This window comes from Nerophis lumbriciformis, linkage group LG20, assembly GCF_033978685.3.
Source record: "Nerophis lumbriciformis linkage group LG20, RoL_Nlum_v2.1, whole genome shotgun sequence".
Lineage (NCBI taxonomy): Eukaryota > Metazoa > Chordata > Actinopteri > Syngnathiformes > Syngnathidae > Nerophis > Nerophis lumbriciformis.
Window position 1 is genome coordinate 27,460,132 of NC_084567.2, and position 17,369 is coordinate 27,477,500.

The 17,369-nt window shown below is 39.4% G+C and overlaps 1 protein-coding gene across 1 annotated transcript in view; it reads right to left on the bottom strand.

The window, feature by feature from the left end:
* The window catches only part of LOC133619606 (spindlin-Z-like), a 65,837-nt gene that overhangs the window by 47,365 nt on the left and 1,103 nt on the right, over positions 1–17,369 (bottom strand). The gene's annotated exons all lie outside the window — the stretch shown is intronic.

Consider the following 17,369-nt stretch of genomic DNA (forward strand, 5'->3'; position numbering starts at 1 on the left):
AATATTTTTTTATCCAACATTAGTTAGAAAATACATAATGTTGGATATAAATTACATTCAAACCCTTTATTTATTGGATCAAAAATATAAAAATTCAAGGATATACTGAATTTGCCAAAAGCCAAAATTATGAATAGAGCAAACTGTAAACTGCTACTAAAGAACGTACAACAATTAATCTCAAAGTGGAGAAATACAACCTCAAAGATGAATGTAACTTAAAACTAGGGCTGGGCGATATATCAAATATACTCAATATATCGCGTGTTTGTCTCTGTGCGATATAGAAAATGACTATATCGTGATATTCGAGTATACGTTCTCACGCAGTTGCTTTTAGCTGCGGGCATTACACTACAGGCTCTTCTCACTCTTTCCTGTCTCTCCTTCTCACAGAGACAAAACAAGCGCACCTTCTAACATACGTCACATACTGTCGCGCGTGCAACGTCATACGCTCTCGCGGAGCAGACAGGTAGCGGCATGGGTAACGTTAGCTGTGATGCTATCGGTGCGAGTGGTAATGCGAGAGAAATAAGGTGCGAATCTGGTAACAAATGAAGGAAGAAGAATTAATTCCCAAGAAAAAAAAGCAGGGGGTTTGGCTTCAAGCGGGAATATGTTAAACAGACAACCGTAATATGTCAAGTATGCGGCAAAAGCGTTGCTACAAAAAGTAGCGCCACTGATAATTTGTAGCATCATTTGAAAAGTCACCCGCTAGAGAATGTTGCATGGTCATAAAGTCGTTTAATTTAAAGGGGAACATTATCACCAGACCTATGTAAGCGTCAATATATACCTTGATGTTGCAGAAAAAAGACCATATATTTTTTTAACCGATTTCCGAACTCTAAATGGGCGAATTTTGGCGAATTAAACGCCTTTCTATTATTCGCTCTCGGAGCGACGACGTCACAACGTGACGTCACATCGGGAAGCAATCCGCCATTTTCTCAAACACCGAGTCAAATCAGCTCTGTTATTTTCCGTTTTTTCGACTGTTTTCCGTACCTTGGCGACATCATGCCTCGTTGGTGTGTTGTCGGAGGGTGTAACAACACGAACAGGGACGGATTCAAGTTGCACCAGTGGCCCAAAGATGCGAAAGTGGCAAGAAATTGGACGTTTGTTCCGCACACTTTACCGACGAAAGCTATGCTACGACAGAGATGGCAAGAATGTGTGGATATCCTGCGACACTCAAAGCAGATGCATTTCCAACAATAAAGTCAAAGAAATGGCGGCAGTTTGTTCCCGCAGACGAGCGAGCTAAACCCCCTGGATGTCTTGGCTCACATCGACCCTAGCTTCCCTGGCCTGCTGACATGGAACTCTAAAACTGGACGGATCAGCTTTTAGGAAAAGAGCGCGGATGAGGGTATGTCTACAGAATATATTAATTGATGAAAATTGGGCTGTCTGCACTCTCAAAGTGCATGTTGTTGCCAAATGTATTTCATATGCTGTAAACCTAGTTCATAGTTGTTAGTTTCCTTTAATGCCAAACAAACACATTCCAATCGTTGGTTAGAAGGCGATCGCCGAATTCGTCCTCGCTTTCTCCCGTGTCACTGGCTGTCGTGTAGTTTGTCGGTTTCGCTTGCATACGGTTCAAACCGATATGGCTCAATAGCTTCAGTTTCTTCTTCAATTTCGTTTTCACTACCTGCCTCCACACTACAACCATCCGTTTCAATACATGCGTAATCTGTTGAATCGCTTAAACCGCTGAAATCCGAGTTTGAATCCGAGCTAATGTCGCTAACGTCACAGGAAAATGGACGGGTGTTTATAACGATGGTTAAAATCAGGCACTTTGAAGCTTTTTTTAGGGATATTGCGTGATGGGTAAAATTTTGAAAAAAACTTCGAAAAATATAATAAACCACTGGGAACTGATTTTTAATGGTTTTAACCATTCTGAAATTGTGATAATGTTCCCCTTTAACCACTTGAATGAGCCTCTTAAAGACGGCAAGTTAGAGTTAGAGATGTTAGAGAATCAAGTTAGAGAATCTTTGCCAACAAAAAATGTGATGGCCTCTATTACTGTATCTTCAAGGCCTGTGGTAATGATAGGAGTCCCTCACTTTCTTTTGTTTTGCCCCGGAAGTCTTGCTGTCGGAAGCTAACGTTAGCATATTGTGATAGTGCTGCTTCAAGCACAAGACTACCATGGGGCAGGGTGGGTGGAATAAATATTATTTCCTGCGAATCAATATACCGTATTTTTCGGAGTATAATTCGCTCCGGAGTATAAATCGCACCGGCCGAAAATGCATAATAAAGAAGGGGAAAAAAACATATACAAGTCGCACTGGAGTATAAGTCGCATTTTTGGGGGAAATTTATTTGATAAAACCCAACACCAAGAATAGACATTTGAAAGGCAATTTAAAACAAATAAAGAATAGTGAACAACAGGCCGAATAAGTGTACGTTATATGAGGCATAAATAACCAACTGAGAACGTGCCTGGTATGTTAACGTAACATATTATGGTAAGAGTCATTCAAATAACTATAACATATAGAACATGCTATACGTTTACCAAACAATCTGTCACTCCTAATCGCTAAATCCCATGAAATCTTATATGTCTAGTCTCTTACGTGAATGAGCTAAATAATATTATTTGATATTTTACGGTAATGTGTTAATAATTTCACACATAAGTCGCTCCTGAGTATAAGTCGCACCCCCGGCCAAACTATGAAAAAAACTGGGACTTATAGTCCGAAAAATACGGTAGCGACATTTTAAAGATATCAATCTGTATTTGATTAACGCAATTATTTTTTTGACACAGCCATTGCAACAACATATGTTGCATGGTGCAAACTACTCGCAACGTTTGGCTGCATCTGGTAGTGATTTCCTTCCTGTTTCCCCGGGCAACGCTGGATTACTCATCTCTTGTCGCGGGGCAGAGTTGTGCTGGACAGAAACTGCTCAATGTCATTCTGTACAGCTCTGAAACTAGAGAGGGGGAGCCCATTCCGACACTGCCTGTGAACCTCAACAATAACACGCACACACAAATACACTGAAACAAAAAGAAGATAATCTACAGACTGAATTCCATCAGGTTGAGAAATGTCAACAAAACATGTACCGGTAAACTGGGCTTTCATGCTTGTTGATTAATGCAAAAAATTCCACGTGTATTTCTCTTATATCTGTCATTTTGATGATATAGTATCCTCTCTTAGACACTTAGTAATCTACCGTATTTTTCGGAGTATAAGTCGCACCGGCTGAAGAAGGGAAAAAACATAAGTCGCACTGGAGTATAAGTCGCATTTTTTGGGGAAATGTATTTGATAAAACCCAACACCAAGAATAGACATTTGAAAGGCAATTTAAAATAAATAACGAATAGTGAACAACAGGCTGAATAAGTGTACGCATAAATAACCAACTGAGAACGTGCCTGGTTTGTTAACGTAACATATTATGGTAAGAGTCATTCAAATAACTATAACATATAGTTATTTATTCTATACGTTTACCAAACAATCTGTCACTCTTAATCGCTAAATCCGATGAAATCTTATACGTCTAGTCCAGGGGTGCTCATTACGTCGATCGCGAGCTACCGGTCGATCGTAGAGGGTGTGTCAGTCGATCACCAGCCAGGCATTAAAAAAATAGTCCTAAAAATGAGCGATCATAAATCTTCACTATGACGTCACTTTCGTCACTTGATTGACATTAACGGCACCCGAGGGTCTTCTGAGATGACGCCGGCTGCTGCCAGCTCATTAAAATTACCGACTGGAAGGCGAGAAACACTTTTTTTCAACAGACTCTGGCGCCGTACCTGTCGTCAAAACTCCAAAGACCGACTGCACAGTTGCACAATAAAAGCTCTGCTTCATCCTGCCTGCGCTAACAAAATAAGAGTCTCAGAAAGCTGGCGTGCACAAGCTAGCAAGCTACGGAGTTTGCCGACAATGTATTTCTTGTAAAGTGTATACAAAGGAGTACGGAAGCTGGACAAATAAGATGCCAAAAACCAACCACTTTCATGTGGTATTGGACAGAAAGGAGGACTTTTTTTCTCCTCCATTCGAGAATGCGTATGCTATCAGCACCACTGTCTGATTGCAATCAATGCAAGCCATCACAATCAGGTAATACACCAACTTATATTCTTGTCTTCATGAAAGAAAGGAATCTATATGTGTTAAACATGCTTGTATGATCTTTAACCACTTTTAACTTATTAACAATATTAACTATATGTGTTAAATATGCTTGTATTATCATTAAACACCTTTAACTTATCAACAATATTAACTATATGTGTCAAACATGCTTGTATTATCATTAAACACCTTTAACTTGTTAACAATATTAACTATATGTGTTAAACATGCTTGTATTATCTTTAACCACCTTTAACTTATTAACAATATTAACTATATGTATTAAACATGCTTGTATTATCATTAAACACCTTTAACTTGTTAACAATATTAACTATATGTATTAAACATACTTGTATGTTGTATGTTGTATGTATATAAATTATATATATGAATGAGGTAGATCCCCACGACTTGATCAATTGAAAAGTAGCTCGCCTGCAGAAAAAGTGTGAGCACCCCTGGTCTAGTCTCTTACGTGAATGAGCTAAAAAATATTATTTGATATTTTACGGTAATGTGTTAATAATTTCACACATTCGTCGCTCCTGAGTATAAGTCGCACCAAACTATGAAAAAAACTGCAACTTATAGTTCGAAAAATACGGTAATTGTTCATTTACTGTTAAAAACTGCTTACTTTCTGATGTAACGCAACTAAACTTCTTAAAGTTTACTAAGCACTTTCTTCTGTTGATTCAAGCTATTTTAGCAGCTATCTTAACAATTAGGATGCCTTTTTGTCTGCTTCTGCTTGCTCTCACTCGGTGTGTAACATGTTTAGCCTTGTCCTCCAGTGATAATAGTATTTGTTAGAGCAGCTCCACATTATGCTAGCTGCCTCTGTCATCCAGTGGACCAAAATAAGTTATCAGCCAGAGGCGATCGGTTTTTGGGATCGGCACTAAAAGGAATTAATCTGTATTGCCCGATCATATACCTTTTCACGGAAATCAGCCGACTCTGATCAGTGGCCAGTCGATCCGGGCTAAATATGTTGTGGCCCGCCACAAATACATTTGGAGACTACGGATGGGCGATATGGTCTAAAATGTATATCGCAATGTATACTGCAGCCTCCTGCTATAACGATATACAAAACCCAAAACCAGTGAAGTTGGCACCTTGTGTAAATCGTAAATAAAAACAGAACACAATGATTTGCAAATCATTTTCAACCTATATTCAATTGAATGGACTGCAAAGACAAGATACTTAACGTTCGACTGGAAAAGGTAATTTTTTGCAAATATTAGCTTATTTGGAATTTGATGCCTGCAACATGTTTCAAAAAAGCTGGCACAAGTGGCAAAAACGACTAAGAAAGTTGAGGAATGCTCATCAAACACTTATTTGGAACATACCTAAGGTGAACAGGCTAATTGGGAACAGGTGTGTGCCATGATTGGGTATAAAAGCAGCTTCCATGAAATTCTCAGTCATTCACAAACAAGGATGGGGCGAGGGTTCACTTTGTGAACAAATGTGTGAGCAAATTGTCCAACAGTTTAGGAACAACTTTTCTCAACCAGCTATTGCGATGAATTCAGGGAATTTACCATCAACTGTCTGTAATATCATCAAAAGGTTCAGAGAACTTTATTTTTTTTTTGCAAATAATAATTAACTTAGAATTTCACGGCTGCAACACGTGCCAAAGCAGTTGGGAAAGGGCATGTTCACCACTGTGTTACATGGCCTTTCCTTTTAACAACACTCAGTAAACGTTTGGGAACTGAGGAGACACATTTTTTAAGCTTCTCAGGTGGAATTCTTTCCCATTCTTGCTTGATGTACAGCTTAAGTTGTTCAACAGTCCGGGGGTCTCCGTTGTGGTATTTTAGGCTTCATAATGCGCCACACATTTTCAATGGGAGACAGGTCTGGACTACAGGCAGGCCAGTCTAGTACCCGCACACTTTTACTATGAAGCCACGTTGATGTAACACGTGGCTTGGCATTGTCTTGCTGAAATAAGCAGGGGCGTCCATGGTAACGTTGCTTGGATGGCAACATATGTTGCTCCAAAACCTGTATGTACCTTTCAGCATGAATGGCGCCTTCACAGATGTGTAAGTTACCCATGTCTTGGGCACTAATACACCCCCATACCATCACAGATGCTGGCTTTTCAACTTTGCGCCTATAACAATCCGGATGGTTCTTTTCCTCTATGGTCTGGAGGACACGACATCCACAGTTTCCAAAAATAATTTGAAATGTGGACTCGTCAGACAACAGAACACTTTTCCACTTTGTATCAGTCCATCTTAGATGAGCTCAGGCCCAGCGAAGTCAACGGCGTTTCTGGGTGTTGTTGATAAACGGTTTTCGCCTTGCATAGGAGAATTTTAACTTGCACTTACAGATGTAGCGACCAACTGCAGTTACTGACAGTGGTTTTCTGAAGTGTTCCTGAGTCCATGTGGTGATATCCTTTACACACTGATGTCGCTTGTTGATGCAGTACAGCCTGAGGGATCGAAGGTCACGGGTTTAGCTGCTTACGTGCAGTGATTTCTCCAGATTCTCTGAACCCTTTGATGATATTACGGACCGTAGATGGTGAAATCCCTAAATTCCTTGCAATAGCTGGTTGAGAAAGATTCTTTGTTCAACAATTTCCTCACGCATTTGTTGACAAAGTGGTGACCCTCGCCCCATCCTTGTTTGTGAATGACTGAGCATTTCATGGAATCTACTTTTATACCCAATCATGGCACCCACCTGTTCCCAATTTGGCTGTTCACCTGTGGGATGTTCCAAATAAGTATTTGATGAGCTTTCCTCAACTTTATCAGTATTTATTGCCACCTTTCCCAACATCTTTGGCACGTGTTGTTGGCATCAAATTCTAAAGTTAATGATTATTTGCAAAAAAAAAAAAAAATGTTTATCAGTTTGAACATCAAATATGTTGTCTTTGTAGCATATTCAACTGAATATGGGTTCAAAATTATTTGCAAATCATTGTATTCCGTTTATATTTACATCTAACACAATTTCCCAACTCATATGGAAACGGGGTTAGTATGTCATGCCTGCCTTTTTCCTGCCCATGTTCTCCCAATCAGTGTCTGTGTCTACCCAGGTGATTCTCATCACAGCTCATTACCTGCCCTATGTACTGGATATCCCCCAGTCCTTCATTCTTGTTGCCATTCATGTCCCATCCTAGAGTTCCTTGTGTGTGTTCTTGTCTACCCATTATTGAACCCTGCTTATAGGGATGGGAATAGAGAACCGGTTCTTGTCTAAAACCGGTTTCCAGTGATTCAATCCCTTGGAAACGCTTCCCTTTTTTTTTTAACGATTCCCTGAACAACTCCTGCAGGCGGGTATGATGTCATCATGCAACTTGTGTAGTGACATCACACAGCGACAAGGCGCACAGGCGGAAGAAACGCTCCTAAATTGGCTACATTTTACAAGAAAAGATTGCAACAGCGCTACTTGTAATAATTGCAAGGTTGTTCTTTTACCAAGAGGAGGGCATACGAGCAATATGTTGAAACATTTGAAGATACAGCATGCGATAACTATAAATGAATGTTGCATTTTTGAACCACGCCGATCTCATCCTAGCAGCAGTCATCTGGCATAAATACAACAGATACTAACTCCCACCGCCTATAATCTTGCTTAAATGAAAATGAATGTCTTCTCATTTAGATGAACGTGATGAGAGACAGTTTCTGACTGGTTTCGAGGCAGGGAAGAGTACACTCAGGCCAGGATGGACAAATATCAGCGAGCTGTGACTAAACTTGTGGTTTAAAGCAGTGGTCCCCAACAACCGGACCGATTGGTACCGGGCCGCACAAGGAAAAAAAATAATAATAATAAAATATATATATATATATTTTTTTTTTTTAATTAAATCAACATAAAAACACAATATATACACTATATATCAATGTATATCAATACAGTCTGCAGGGATACAGTCCGTAAGCACACATGATTGTATTTCTTTATTAAAAAAAATAAAAATAAAAATAAAATAAAAAAATCAGCGTAGCACGGCAAGCAATGGCGGCAGTTTGTTCCCGCAGACGAGCGAGCTAAATCCCCTGGATGACTTGGCTCACACCGGCCCTTATGCCACCGAAGATGATCAAGAGAAGAATATCGACCCTAGCTTCCCTGGCCTGCTGACATCAACTCCAAAACTGGACAGATCAGCTTTCAGGAAAAGAGCGCGGATGAGGGTATGTCTACAGAATATATTAATTGATGAAAATTGGGCTGTCTGCACTCTCAAAGTGCATGTTGTTGCCAAGTGTATTTCATATGCTGTAAACCTAGTTCATAGTTGTTAGTTTCCTTTAATGCCAAACAAACACATACCAATCGTTGGTTAGAAGGCGATCGCCAAATTCGTCCTCGCTTTCTCCCGTGTCGCTGGCTGTCGTGTCGTTTTCGTCGGTTTCGCTTGCATACGGTTCAAACCGATATGGCTCAATAGCTTCAGTTTCTTCTTCAATTTCGTTTTCGCTACCTGCCTCCACACTACAACCATCCGTTTCAAAACATGCGTAATCTGTTGAATCGCTTAAGCCGCTGAAATCCGAGTCTGAATCCGAGCTAATGTCGCTATAGCTTGCTGTTCTATGCGCCATGTTTGTTTGAGTTGGCATCACTGTGTGACGTCACAGGAAAATGGACGGGTGTATATAACGATGGTTAAAATCAGGCACTTTGAAGGTTTTTTTTAGGGATATTGCGTGATGGGTAAAATTTTGAAAAAAACTTGAAAAATAAAATAAGCCACTGGGAACTGATTTTTAATGGTTTTAACCCTTCTGACATTGTGATAATGTTCCCCTTTAACATGAAGGAAGGAAGACAGCCATGATTTCGCTTTAACAACATCCAACTATGTCTCACCGCCACACATAGCAGACCTGGGCAAATTAAGGCCAGAGGGCCGCATGCGGCCCGTTCAGCTTTTCAATCTAGCCCACTGGACATTCCCCCAAAAATTTTTTACATCTTTAAGATCGAAACTTTAGCTGCCATTATGATGTGCAGTGATGTTTTCAAATGACCGTAAGTCTTGAACTATACAAAGTATTTCAATGGTTGGAATCTGCGCTTTTGATATACTAGTTGCTATGGTAATCTACGTCACAGCAGCTCAGATGAGGCACCAAGCCATGTGGGCTTTGTACCGAGGATGTCGTTGTGGCTTGTGCAGCCCTTTGAGACACTTGTGATTTAGGGCTATATAAATAAAGATTGATTGATTGATTGAAGCAGTGTGGGTGGGGAGCGTTTCCACAGAGTGTTTCCAGAGCAGCCAGCCTGAAATGCAGATGTCAGGGACAGACGCGGAAGGAGATTCTAGTTCTAAAGCTTAGTGATATATCTGATGTATCAGATTGTAGGTGTTTAGTTTTTATTTTTACACTTCGCGTTTATATTTCGCTGTGTTTGTAGCATTTTTGTCGCGTTTTGCTTGATTGTAAAATATGTCGATTGAGAGTGGGTGTGACGTTCATATGTTGTCGATATTCAGTGTTTTATCGTTCATAGTTAATATTGTAAATCCCAATTTTTTTTATTTTCATGCACATTCTCATTCAGTAAAAAAAAAATGTAATTCCATTCCATTTTTTCAGGCGGTTTGTCATAACGTTTTTAGCATTCAATCAGACATTATTGTGAAGTTTTGTATTAGTGTTCCTAAAAATCAGATATACCGGCATGCAGACACATTTTTGTCTCTAAATTTGGCCCCCCCCGAGTCAAAATAATTGCCCAGGCCTGCATTATAGCAATTGTTGCGCAATATTGACGCGATACAATAAAAAGTATTAACATTTGGCCGACAATAGAGCTTTTAATACTATTGTCGTATCATGATAATGCATGTTGATAACACATTGTAGTTTTATATCGGCAAGTGAACGATCAATGCAATGAAGCGTTCTCGCTGCCGGCTAATGCCCCTCCATAGTGCAAACGTGTTTCTAATCACTAATCGTTGCCTCCGTGGCCGCAAATAAACTGTTTCTTGGAAGTACCTGTATCATTGGAAGGGTAGAAGACATGCTACATTACACACCGTAGGATCCAGGGGTCAAACTCTGGCCCGTCACCTCATTTAATGTGGCCCACAAAAGCTTTATAATAATATGAGTCAATAAAGTCCTTATCTTTTCTTGGTAAATGTTTTCTTTCCATTTTGACATAAAAATTGCATGCAATTGTATATCTTTTCAACTTTAATATTATCTAATAATGCACCAAATATTATACGATCAAACTTTTCAAACTTTTTTAAATTAAAATTTAAATAATATTACATATCTGCTTGACTTATGATTTCAAAGCAAGTTATCAATTCAATTGATAAAGAGTTTACGGTAAAAAAAAAAAAAAAAAAAACCTGACAGCTCAGTTGCAAGATTTGTACTGTAAAAAAACAATAGTACCCTTCTTCCATTTACAGTATATGGCTGTAAAAACATTAAAACTGACTTACCGCCAGTTTTTTTTAAATCGAAATATTTTTTTAGTGTATTTAAAAAATATATAATATTTAAATGCGTAGGCAGTTGTCTAATAATACCCTGAGGTGAATCCCTATACTCATATATATTCATTAATTATTCACGGTTACAAGCAACCCCCTGAGGGCAGTCATAACTGCAATATGGCCCTCAGTGAAAAAGAGTTTGACACCCCTGCGGCGTAGGAGGATACACCAAAGTATTTAAAAAACGCTACCTTAAAGCGCTTGCATGTAAATAAGGGCGGATGGGTGGATCGATACAAATATTGATAGTAACGATAGCAATTAAAGTATTAGCTAATGGTCGATACAACTGTGATACTATGTTTCTTATTACCATAAAATAGTTATTTTGCTCGTTTTTGTTTATCCTTTACAAACTTTGGAAATGAGAGCCAAACGTAGTTTTTGCTTTTGTTGAATTCCATCTATCCATTTTCTACCGCTTATTCCTTTTGGGGTCGCGGGGGGTGCTGGAGCCTATCTCAGCTGCATTCGTAACGGCGTTAGAGTATAAGGGCGTTACTAACAGAGTTATTTTTTTCAGTAACGATTAATCAAATAATTAACGTTACCACCAATAAACTCATGTACAAATTCCAATCCGGCTTCGGAACTAACCACTCCGCTGACACATGCCTTCTCTATCTGACCGACCACATCAAACATGAGGTGGACGCGGGCAAATACTGCGGCATGGTCATGCTGGACCTTCAGAAGGCCTTTGACACCGTTAACCACGCTATACTGTTGGATAAGCTCAGAGGAATCGGATTTGACAAAACCTCATCGAGCTGGATGCAATCTTACTTGGAGGGGAGGGAACAGGTGGTAGAGGTGAACGGCATCGTGTCCCCGCCCCTCTCAGTAAGCTGTGGAGTCCCCCAAGGCAGTATATTATACATAAACGACTTGTCATCAGCATGCGACTGTGAATTGTTCTTGTTTGCGGATGACTCGGCCCTGCTCGTATCCGGCAGGGACAAATCACAGGTGGAGAAAATCTTCAGTGCTGAACTCTGTAGAACTTGCACCTGGCTCGCTGACAACAAGCTATCCATACACTTGGGTAAAAGGGAATCCATCCTGTTTGGGTCCCACATCAACCTTAAAGGGGAACATTATCACAATTTCAGAAGGGTTAAAACCATTAAAAATCAGTTCCCAGTGGCTTATTTTATTTTTCGAAGTTTTTTTCAAAATTTTACCCATCACGCAATATCCCTAAAAAAAGCTTCAAAGTGCCTGATTTTAACCATCGTTATATACACCCGTCCATTTTCCTGTGACGTCACATAGTGATGCCAACACAAACAAACAAAGCGCATAGAACAGCAAGCTATAGCGACATTAGCTCGGATTCAGACTCGGATTTCAGCGGCTTAAGCGATTCAACAGATTACGAATGTATTGAAACGGATGGTTGTAGTGTGGAGGCAGGTAGCGAAAACGAAATTGAAGAAGAAACTGAAGCTATTGAGCCATATCGGTTTGAACCGTATGCAAGCGAAACCGACGAAAACGACACGACAGCCAGCGACACGGAAGAAAGCGAGGACGAATTCGGCGATCGCCTTCTAACCAACGATTGGTATGTGTTTGTTTGGCATTAAAGGAAACTAACAACTATGAACTAGGTTTACAGCATATGAAATACATTTGGCAACAACATGCACTTTGAGAGTGCAGACAGCCTAATTCTCATCAATTAATATATTCTGTAGACATACCCTCATCCACGCTCTTTTCCTGAAAGCTGATCTGTCCAGTTTTGGAGTTGATGTCAGCAGGCCAGGGAAGCTAGGGTCGATATTCTTCTCTTGATCATCTTCGGTGGCATAAGGGACGGTGTGAGCCAAGACATCCAGGGGGTTTAGCTCGCTCGTCTGCGGGAACAAACTGCCGCCATTGCTTGCCGTGCTACCGAAGTCCTTTGTCCCTGAATTGCTCACACACTCCGGCAGATTCAATGGGGGTCTGCCGGCAGATTTCTTTGACTTTATCGTTGGAAATGCATCTGCTTTGAGTGTCGCAGGATATCCACACATTCTTGCCATCTCTGTCGTAGCATAGCTTTCGTCGGTAAAGTGTGCGGAACAAACGTACAATTTCTTGCCACTTTCGCATCTTTGGGCCACTGGTGCAACTTCAATCCGTCCCTGTTTGTGTTGTTACACCCACACACCGACGAGGCATGATGTCTCCAAGGTACGGAAAACAGTCGAAAAAACGGAAAATAACAGAGCTGATTTGACTCGGTGTTTGAGAAAATGGCGGATTGCTTCCCAATGTGACGTCACAAGAGCGAATAATAGAAAGGCGTTTAATTCGCCAAAATTCACCCATTTAGAGTTCGGAAATCGGTTAAAAAAATATATGGTCTTTTTTCTGCAACATCAAGGTATATATTGACGCTTACATAGGTCTGGTGATAATGTTCCCCTTTAAGAAAGTCAATGACTTCACTATAAAAGTGGGTGACATTGTTATCACCAGGAAAGATGAGGTCACCTACCTAGGTTCCATTCTAGAGGCTAATCTTTCCTGTGATAAAATGGCAACCAAAGTAATCAAAAATGTCAACCAACGAACGAGATTTCTCTATAGAATCTCCTCTCTGGTCAACAAAAGCACCATGAGGATTCTAGCGGGAACTGTCGTTCAACCCTTTTTCGATTACGCATGCACCTCCTGGTACCCTAGCACCTCCAAAACCCTCAAATCTAAACTCCAAACATCCCAGAACAAGCTAGTCAGATTACTTCTAGACCTCCACCCCAGATCACACCTCACTCCTACCCACTTCACCAAAGTGGGCTGGCTCAGGGTGGAGGACAGGGTAAAACTACTTGCAATGAGCCTAGTCTATAAAATCCGCTACACCTCCCTGATACCGAAGTACATGTCAAACTACTTCCTTAACGTAAATGACCGCCATAACCACTAACCACGTTAAACCCAGATTCCGATCTAACAAAGGTCTTAACTCATTCTCTTTCTATGCCACATCAATGTGGAATGCGCTCCGAACAGGTGTAAAAGAAAGGGCATCTCTATCCTCCTTCAAAACCGCAATAAAAGTACACCTCCAGGCAACTTCAATATGTACTTCACTGTGCAACCTACTAATAAAAGTCTCAATCAATCAATCAAAAAAAACAACGTTGCAACTCTGTTGCCTTTACTGAGAAAGTGGTTTGCTCCTACAGTTCGGTTGAATGAAGAGCAAGGTGTCAGGTTTCGGCCACAAATCAGCTGCAATGCAAAGAGAAGGGGTGGTGGTGATGATGCCGTAGTAAATGCGTTTATGATAATTGGCTGGGTGGGCGGATCACGCCCTGCTACCGCTGTCTCACTGCCACACAACATGACCGCGGTAATGGCGACAAGCAGGAGCCAGGGAAATTCAAAGGTAGTACCGGCACTACTTTTCGCTCATTGAAATTAAAGACAAGAATGTTTATGTAACATGCAGGTTATGTGCAGAAAAAAAGTGTTTATCCATGTCTGCCTTGAATCTAACACATGCCAACTCAGGCTGCAACTAACGATTATTTTGATAGTCGATTAGTCAGTGATTATCTTAACGATAAGTCAACTAATTAGATAATAGAGCGTACACGTATTTAATTGCTCTAATTTTTCCATCGACTTCTAAATGCAGCTTAAGTTATTTTAGTCATCACAGTTACTTTGCTGAGTAACTAATTACTCTTACAATGAGGTTACCGAGTCAATAACAGTTACTTTTTTGGAGAAGTAATTTTTAACTATAACTAATTACTTTTTTAAGGTAACATGACCAACACTTTTGATAACATAAAATGTAGATTGATACTCTGACTGCTTTTATACTTAGACTTAGACAAACTTTAATGATCCACAAGGGAAATTATTCAACACAGTAGCTCAGCTACAATGATGGAAAGTGTAAGGATGGAGAGGACAATTCATGTATAAATAGACTAATATAGCGATAAAAAATCTAACATACTGTATATATATGTGTACAGTATATTATATATACAGATATATTATATTATGTCTATAACATATATACCAATGACCATGTACAATATTACAGTATATACAGTATATGTGACAGCAGCAGCATAAATTTGTAAGATGAAATAAAAGCTCAGCAGAAAATAAAGATGTTAAGCAAGAAGTTGAGTCTTTGACGTCGTCAAAACAAATCACACCTTTTCTCAAACCAATCGTCACAATAAAAGCTTTACGTGTCAAATCCTGTCACACTACCGTAAACAAAACAAAAAATCGTCTTACATTATGATCATGCTTTGTCAAAGAGGTTTTGTAATGTAATATCTGATATTTCTACCTAAATAAATTATTTCTGGCAGTTCGAAATAAAGTCTTTATTCTTTTATAACCTGTTCTGGTTAATAGTCGCAATTACAGAAGGTTTAGCAGGCTAAATATTACACTTTATTATGGTAATAAATACAGAAAGTTAATACATTGTCATGCAAAAATATGAACTCCATTAACTCATACAACACGTAATGTACAGAATTTTAGATGCATTTATTCAGGTACAAATATCACACATTACATTACCAAACATTTTTGACGATCGAAGCATGATCGTAACAAACCCACATTTTGTGTTATGAATGCACAGAACTGCTATCTAAAGGTGGAAGTGCAGCTTCTCCTCTGAATGCAAGTGCTCCTACAGCAGGATTCCAAATTCTGTATTCCTACAAAATAGAAAATCGGTCAAGACACTCTGGTTGTACGGTATACCGGTATTGGTATAGTACCGTGATACTAATGAATCATATACGGTACTACACCGCCTCTGAAAAGTACCGGTCCGCCAAATTTGACAAAAAAATAGAATGGAAAATTACACAATATATTACTGCATACGTCAGCGGCTAAATTAGGAGCCTTTGTTTACTTACTTACTTACTAATAAAAGACAAGTTGTCTAGTATGTTCACTATTTTATTTAAGGACAAACTTGCAATAAGAAACATATGATTAATGTACCCTAAGATTTTTAAAATAAAGCCAACAATGCAATTTTTTGTTGTCCCCTTTATTTAGAAAAGTACCGAAAAGTAACTAAATAGTTTTGGTACCGGTACCAAAATATTAGTATCGGGACAACACTACTAGACACTAACGGCAGATATATTTTTTTGTCATTAAAAGCAAGTTTATGTCCTTTTTGTGTTGAGCAGTTTAAAAAAGCATAATGTTTAATAAAAACATTTAATTCAAGCAAAAAAATTGTCCAGTCACGATATTAAAAACTTGAAACTTAAACGTCTAGGGCAGACTTATTAATAACGAAAAATTATATATGCGATTAATAGCAATTCATTTTGAGGTAACTATGAACAACTGATTAATCACAATTAAATACTTTGCCATCCATTGCACCGGTCACCCAGGGGCGGTCCCACATCTGCGGTCCCTTGGACGAAAAAGTATATCTCAATATGTTTGTACTATATTCGTTATATATCTCGATATATTTTTCGGTGAGAGTATACATATAAAGATATTCATTTTTGAGTGATATTCACTGAAATTGAAGAGAATGACAACTGTACTGTAAACAGTCAGTGGCACTTTTATCAACCCAGTTAGTCAAGATGGGTATTAACAGCACAGAAAATAAACGGTTTAAGTAGTACAGAATTGCATAACATAAATAAAATAGAAAAATATTCTTTCTACGTACAATAAATAACATAGCTGTGCAAATAATACAAATTGTATCAAACTCAGATAAATTTGCAGGCGGGCACTTTGTGATTTCCCTTCCTGGTTCGATGACCCGCCCTATCTTGCCTCTGATTAGCTTGTCCCTAACCAATCGCGACTCATCATAGTAACAACCAACCAATCATGGATGTTCTTATATGTGCAAGCACGTCTTGGAAGGAGGAAGGGGAGGGGTTTAGTAGCCCATGAGGACAAGGAACACAACAAATAAGCGGCATTTGGTAATTTTAACGTGAAATAAATTAAATCGATATTACGATATTTTCTTCATTCCTATCTTGTTTATAAATATATCGATATATCTTACAAACTCGATATAACGCCCAGCCCTACTTCCAAGGTTTCTCTTGTGCGTCTTGAGTTGGGGTTTTTTTTGGGGGGGGGGGGGCGGGGGGGCTGCAGCCCGGAAGAGTTAGGGCTGCATGGGATTCTGGGTATTTGTTCGGTTGTGTTTATGTTGAGTTACGGTGCGGATGTTTTCCGAAATGTGTTTGTCATTCTTGTTTGGTGTGGATTCACAGTGTGGCGCATTATTAGTAAGAGTGTTAAAGTTTTTTTTTATACCGCCACCGTCAGTGTAACCTGTGTGGTTGTTGACCAAGTATGCTTTGCTGTCACCTACGTGTGCAAGCAGAAGCCTCATACAACGTGTTGCTGATTAGGCACGTTGGTTGTGGTGGCCGCTAAATGCTGTACTATTACGGCACGCAGCGCCATTCATATAAAACTCGCGGGCCGCACTAACATTCGATTTTCATATTAAAGTGTGGGCCGTGTGTCAGAGACCCTTGGTTTATACATAGCACAAAGCAAAAAAAAAACTTTGTATGCAGTGTTATTTCATTTTAAATTTCAAAAAAATTTTGTGGCTCCCATTGTTTTCTTTAATTTGTGAAACTGGTCAAAATGGCTCTTTGAGTGGTACCCCTGGT